Source organism: Cibotium barometz, chromosome 60 (genome assembly GCF_041138505.1).
Source record: "Cibotium barometz isolate CiBa-2024 chromosome 60, ASM4113850v1, whole genome shotgun sequence".
Classification (NCBI taxonomy): Eukaryota; Viridiplantae; Streptophyta; class Polypodiopsida; order Cyatheales; family Cibotiaceae; genus Cibotium; species Cibotium barometz.
In genome coordinates this window covers 22,269,101-22,277,123 of record NC_141105.1, presented here as the reverse complement: position 1 = coordinate 22,277,123, position 8,023 = coordinate 22,269,101, and positions in this window count along the sequence as shown.

Sequence of the window (8,023 nt, the reverse complement as noted above, 5' to 3'; positions counted from 1 at the left end):
AATAAAGCCAGTGAATTGCAGACCTTATGTGAGTTGATTGGCAATCAATCCAATCCTGCTATGATCAGGTTGAGAAGCGCCCTTCTTTGAATCTGTGATGGAACTCATAGCGTCGACCAGATTGTGTTTAGTACCTTAGGCACTCTGCTTAGGCAAGGCAAGAATCTACAAGGTGCGGTTGTGAAATTCCTTTGGCTAGAGTTGGAGGCGGCAACAATCTACAATCCCGAGCGGTTGCAGTTGGAGAACTGTAAACTCTAGGCTATGAGAGAAGGGGGTGCAGGATAGGGGACGAGGCGGCAACAATCTACAACCCCGAGCGGTTGGAGTTGGAGAACTGTAAACTCTAGGCTATGAGAGAAGGGGGTGCAGGATAGGGGACGAGGCGATTGTGTGAAGGTAAAGGGTATGTATGGAATACACAGACGATTCTAAGGAAACATGAAGAGGGAGAGGAAGAAGAAGGAGGCGGCGAGGGTTAAAGAGAGGCAGGACCCGTTGATAATCGAGAGAGAGAGCGTGTTTGGAATAGAGCTGGGGAAGAGAGTTTGGAAACATGAAGAGGGAGAGGAAGAAGAAGGAGGCGGCAAGGGTTAAAGAGGCAGGCATGACCCGTTGATAATCGAGAGAGAGAGCGTGTTCGGAATAGAGCTGGGGAAGAGAGTTTGGAATTTACTTGACAGCCCGAATTTACTAGTTGCGAGCGTATCTTGCTTAACTTCTTATGCTTAACTTCTGAATTCTTTACACTTTACATACCTACTACAATTGGTCATTAATACATACCCATCTCACTTTTGGGGCTCTTACTTCAAAAAATATATTATTCCTTCTCATTTATTGGTGCCGTCCGCCGTCCTACACCCAAATTTACCAACTTTCCCGAATTTACCAATTTTCTCGAATTTACAAAATGCCGATCGACGGCCCATATGCCATGATTTGACTTTTTTCCTCTCTCCACCCTTGATCCCCTCAAGAGCTGAGCGTGTCATTTAGAGCTGAGGCCTGCATCCTGTGCCACTGCTGGCCCTGACTGCACAGTGCACACACCTGTGTACCTGCGTTGCCATGTCATCAAGCTGCCAGAGCCACCTCGTCAGAATCTCGCTCCACCAACTCATCGGAATTTTGTCAGAACTTGTTAGATTTTAGACTTCAATTTCAACATTCACCATCGTTGTCCCTCGAGTCTCACCAACTTTTCAAAATCTCCTCAACCGCTTTGGATTTCATCGTCGTTCTCTCTCGAGTCTCAGCATTCCATCGTTTGCATGCTGTGTTCCACCACCATTTCTGCCTGCAAGCCTACGGTCACCCTTTTTAGAACTACTCTGCCTAGCATTCCGGCGAGTCTCTCCTCTCTTGCCACGTAGGACTCTCTTTGCCTACCACATGGCACCTCATAAGTAATATATAGAAAGCTTGATGGGACCAACTCCTCATTGTGGTATTATATGATGTGTCATGTATTGGTTGCCAAAGGGCTGTTATTGGCATTGAGACTTACCCTGTCTTGTCTTGTCAACGTAGGATAGTATAGATACTCTGGATGGTAATACTAGTTTGGATGTAATTGTGGCATCCACCTCCATGTTGTTATTGGCATTGAGACACCCTATCTTGCGAACGTATGATAGTATAGATACTTTGGATGTAATTGTGGCATCTACATCCATACATCTCACTCAACGAAATAAGCCAAATGGGATGGAAAGGATGCACAGGCATATGCACTGGTGGAACTTTCTTTGAAAAGGAGTATTATCCCTCATATTTGCTCAAGAAAAATTATCAAATAGGCTTGGGATGTGCTTGCTATGCTTTACCAAGTGCATAAAGAGGCACGTATGGCCTATTTTCGCAAGTAGTTAGAGTTTGAGTATATAAATGAGGCAAACTCGATTGATGAGTTTCTCACAAGGATTAAAGATCTCAAAGAGGAGCTTGCATGTATTGACATTCACACTTTACATTGAAGGGTGACCCTTTTTTTTTATGTACGCAAAAGATCTTAAGAAAATTTGATTAGATTAGCTTAAGGAGTTGAGACTTCGAAATAATCCCAAGAAGGGAAAATACTGAGAAGACCTCACCAGGATATGTTAGGGCTGGAGGAATTCGACTTGCTTGGAGTTTCGAGAGCTGTGATGTCTCATCGAGCTTGCCATGGTTTACACTACTTTGAATGAGAATGTGGCATTTTTTAATTGAAATTCTATTTATTTATTTGGAATATGGTATTCATATTGTGCATATGTGTTTTTTTGTGGAAGCTTGTGAAGGCACCACACATGTTTATGAATGGTCGTGCTGCAAGGTGCATCACACGAAGGTGATTGTCCGAGACCTTCACCCCTCTTGGCCGAAGATTGCACTCCTCGCATGATTGGTGTGAGGACATGAAGTGAATCTAGAGTGAAATGGGCAAGGTAGTGTCTGGTGGGGCTAAGTATGCATGTTGGTACTAGACATACGTGGCTCTTGATGGTTGGTACTAGACATACGTGGCTCTTGATGGTTGGTACCTAGAGTGTTCGTGCTTGTGGAATAACTGTCTAATAGAAGTGATTCTTAGGATTATTTGGCACTTTTGTTTGAGGTGGATATGAGATAATCGTAGTGGTCTAGGAGTGTTCCGATTCATTGGTACATTTCATCCTAGTCTAAGGATCAAGGTCGTGGTGCAAGGACATTTATAATGATGATGTGACACTGATGTGTTACTTGGATATTTGATATGTGATGTGTGACATGGACATATAATATATGCATGATTTGAAAAAAGAACTATATGATGTATGCTTTCTTTGGAAAGGCCAATTAGAAATATTGGATGCAAAATGGCTTCAAGTACTTCAAAATTTGGAGGCAACACACTTGTGGTGCAACGCAAGGCATGCCATGTTGACATATAAGAAGAAGAAGTCGGATATTAAGAAAGGAAGCTTGGTGTGATGAACTTTGATAAGATGCATAGAAGCACCTAGACAAAAAGCTCCTTTGATGCTGGGAAGGTCCTTTTAGGGTGAAACAAAATTTTAAATATAACATCTACCTTTTGGAAGATGCAAGCACACCCAAGAGGTACCAGAATGGGCCAATGAGCACTGGCTAAGAATGTTTTATTTTCAACTTTTATATATATTTTGTTGGCTTTCATTAAAAATAAGATGGAAGCTTGTTCAAGGACAACCTTATAGTGCCCACAATATGGCAACATGGTGGCTAGGCAAATGGCATTTTACCTTCAAACTTTATGTCTTTCCTATGGTTTTATTTTTTATTTTGGGTACACAAATTTGTAAATACCATAAGTATGTTTGATAAATACTTGGTATGGTTGATAGGCTAGCTATGTGGAAAATAAAAGTGGGCCTTCATATTCACATGGCTGATAAATACTTTGGTATGGTTGATAGGCTAGTTATGCGAAAATCAAAAGTAGGTCTTCATACTCACATGGATTCTATATATATTATTAATATGGTATTCATCATAAGTCTATAAGGGCTAACGTGTGGAAGGTATGGGAAGGAGTGTGTGCAAGTGCATAATTAGGAAAGCTATGCCTACATGGAACACGAGAATTTTTCCATCTGTATAAAGGGGTCTCAACCTACATGCCACTTAGACTTGGCTGTTGTATTACACTCTCAAAGATAAAAAGCCTTCAATTTAAAAATCAATGAAATAATTGGCCTAAGAAAATAAAGGATTATGGCATATGGACTTATGTCACACAAGGTTGAAGATTTCTATTATTGTAATTTATAACAATGTAGGAGAGAGGTAGGAGAAGGCGATTCTTCATCTATAAAAGGAGACCTCCTATCCCTTTCAAATGAATGAATCCTCCAAATTTAATTATCTTTTTAATTAATAAAAGTAAGGGAGATTTAGAAGTTGTTGATCCATCTAAATACTAGTGACCTCATAAGGTACCTCTCGAGGTAGCCTTAGTCTTATTACCGCCCTCCTTTGGAGGTACCAATGGTTCTTTAGCAAGAGTGAGTATGTGGAAATATCTCAAGATCCAAACTCTACTAGGGGTATGCATACCCTTTCTCTCTTTTTTAAATCATTGTGGATCCATAAGGCAAGAGTGTTTCTCTTAAGATTGAATCTCATGCAAGAAAGAAGTGTAGTTTTTAGCTTTTTTGTGGTCGATTATCCAATTTCAAAAGTTTATATATGGCCACAAAGCCCTTTTAAAATATATAGTTCAAATTTTAATCTCATGGCTAATTTAAGAACAATTATCTCTTTATTGCTACTTTTAAGGTATTTTTGGAATAGCTTTACTATCCCGCACAAAAATGGTCGTAACTTTTGACTCACTCACCCATTTAAAAACTTTTTATATGGGCATGAAGCCCTCTAGCTCTATGAATTAATTATATTTTATTATTATGTAACCATTCCATTAAGATATAGTATTCCTCTATTTATCTCTATTTTTTAGAGTAACAATCTACTGCTTCTCTTAAAAATAACTAATTTATTTACCTATCCTTTATTCAAGTCCCTTCCACATTTCATTGTTCTAAAATGTTTTCTCTAAATTGTCCAATCCACATATCAACACTCATCTTAGGTCTTGAGCTGGATCTAACAATGAATTTCCATCTTGTTTGGAGCAGAGAGATTGGCCAAAATCCTTGCTTCCCTTGGTCCTTTAATCTTCCCTTCTATGAACTACAATCTCACATTGCATTCGTCTTCATATTGATTTAGGAAAAGAGAGAGAGGTGAATATGTGGTGTAGTTTCATGAGGGTGTGCTTTTAAATTCAAGAAGTGACCAAAGTGAAACCCCCAATTTTGTGTCACAATACTATCAAGATATGTGTGAGATCCCTAGCCCTCTATGTATGGTATCGGAGCTATAGTAATGATAGAGCGAATCACTTAAGGTATCATAACATAATGTTCTAATACTTGGATGTTATATCAGCTTCTCTTAGTCTAACTAGAACAATCTTTATGTCGAAAAGGTGAATGATTTCATCAGGTATTTTTCCTTTATAATTCTCACAAGCAGGTTACATCAAGTAGTTCCTTGCTCAACAACATGACCTAACTCATCAATGATGAAGGTAACTCTTTTATTATTGTTATTATTTGTCAACAACGAAGGTTTTTCTCATCCTAATAGCACTTTTTTTTTGTTTGTTCAATATTCACGACTCGGGTCCACCCAATCGCCCACTTTCAATGTTTAATCCTTTTCTACTTTGACTGGATTCATAGACTCAATCTCTGCCTATCTAGTCCCATGGGTCTAGCCTTTCGTCCACCACTAGACCTATGGAGCCGGTGTGAACTCATGCACCCATAATTAAAAATTACCACTTTACTCACACACACCACTTAAAACAAGTTCACACATAATTAAAAATTACCACTTTACTCACACCACTTTAAAAAAAGTTCACACATGCACTCCAAAAAAAACCCCCTTCTTTCTCTTGCCTTCTCTTGCCCTTTCCCCAACCCTTTCCCTAGAATGGCCTCCACTCCATCAACCATCTGAAAGGGTGTTTTTGTGAAATTAAGGGAGAGCTTATGAGTGGTTCTATAAGCCCATAGGTCTTCTGCAGAGTAAATGAACACATCTTCTCTTTTTAGCATCCCCTAGCTTAGCCAAATATCCACAAAGCAAACCATTAGTCTTTTCTTCTAAACCATTAAACTGAGGATAGTATGGAGTTGACATAGCAAGACTTATTTTTAATCTTTACACCAAAGACTCAATTACTTCATTCTTAAAAGTCTTTTCCTCTAAACCATTACATTGGGGATAGTAGAGACTTGACATAGTATGATTTTATTTTCAATCTTTGCACTAAAGATTCAATTAATTCATTCTTAAAAGACTTTCCTCCATCTGTAAGGATTTCCACAACAATGGAGAATTGACTATGGACACCCAAAATGAGCATATATGCACTCCATGATAAATGATACCATAGTTGCTACCTTATTGTTGATTGTAGCCTTTGCTTCAGCCCACTTGGTTGCATAGTCTATAGCCACAAGAATATAATAATTTCCTTGTAAAGTACAACTGATAAATATAAATTAATGCCATAGTCACTGCCTTATTATTGGATGTAGTCTTTGCTTCACAGCCCACCTAGCTGCATAATCATACTTCCTTTATGAAGAATGAGAGAGCGGACCCACAAAGTCCAAATCCCACCTTTTAAATGGACCATATGATGGGATCAGATTCAAGAGCACGAAAAAAAACTATTGGCACCCATAAACCTATCATTTTTCACAACTTTCTCACCATTCATAAAATATCTTATGAAGCTAATGCTAGTAATACCCTATGTTATGCTAGTTGAAGTAAAGTGTCGTCCTGAGCATTCATGACACATTTTCATGATCCATTTTGATTCCTCAAGATTGACCACCCTCTCAAGAATCTTATCCTTACCTTGCCTATAGATAATGTCACCCAAATGGTGGTATAAGGATGATCTTTCCTTGTTGTTGCAAGTCTTGCTTGTGTTGAGCATTTAGTCCATGGGAAAAGCAACCTTCATCCAAGTAATGTGTTACACATCCAAGAGCTCTGGCCATCCTCTATCTATAAAGGCAAGAGTAATTACCGTCCCATGGCCTCACAAATTTGATCAAACTTTTGTAGGTACTAAATAGGATATCTAGTTCCATCAAATTTGGGCATCATCCTTAAGATGTGGATTAGCTTGGTTTTGCCCAACTCTGAGTCTCTAGGTGCTCTATTCTCATTGCATCGCAACCCCCATTCCCATTTCAAATGTCATTATTAGCATGCCTTATGCATATTCACGTGGTTGCGTGAAACCCTCTATTTCAAGATATGAGATTGTTAACCCCATTTGAGGATTAACAAGGTTTGCCACACTCCAATAGTGATGTGGTAGTGAGCTAGGATGTGCTCCCTAGTGTTATAATGCATTATGAGATGATGCAATGTATAATCAATAGGCTATCTAGAAACTTTGGGCACTTGCCTGGCCACACTTTAAGTATGTGGGAATACTTATGGCCATGTATATAAGGCAATTTCTCTTATAATGCAAGGACACTCTCCCATTGTGGAATTGAGATTTCCCTCTTCCTAAACCTCTATCTAATCTTCTCTAATGCATGCTAGTGAGTGTGTGTGTGAGTGATTTGATGTGAGAGGAGGGAGTAGTGCCCATAGTGCAAACGTGATGGTGTAACAACACACATGGGATAAGGCGAATGGTAAGCTACCCATGGCACTATTGAGCTTGTTAAAGACCTCAAGGGTTACAAGTTTGGCCATCAAAAATATTTCCACGGCACGTTGAGGTGAGTGGTTCCCTCTTTGCTATCTTTTAGCTTTAAAATTTTTGGCACTGCTCTATCGGGGAGCAATTCCTTGGCTTTATCATTTGTTTTTCTCTAATCTATGGTTACTCACACACTTGAATAGTGGAGTGCCATAAACAAGAGTGGGATTTGATGGAGATTTGTGTGAATTTTATGTGATTTTTGCTCTCTTTTAACTCTTTTTTCTGTTTTTTAAAGAGTGTTTTAACTTAATTTATTGCTTGATTTATTGTTTTCATGGTGTCTGGAGTGACTAATGGTGTTAGTAGAGCATGCACGTAGGTGAAAATAGGTTTGATTTACATAAGTTATATCAAGTGAGAGTTTAGTATTGCATTTTTGCTTTCTTTCATAGAGATTTTTTGCTTAAATTTTGTGTTTTTTGTTGTTTAAGTGCATTAGATTGTTACCAACTATTATAAGAATCTTAATCATTAAAAAAAACCATGAAAAAACTCTTGAAATTTTTGATGGACTAGTTTTTTCACTAAGGGGGTGATTAATGAATCTCAAGAGCCAAAAATTTAAAAAATATGTTTTTGTGTCCATTTTGATCATATAGGGTGACCAAATTAGTGTTTTGAGAGCATTTACACATATCAAAACAGCCAATTAGATCATTTTCTTCATCATTTGGTGAATTCTTTCTCCCATAAGTTTCTTTAATT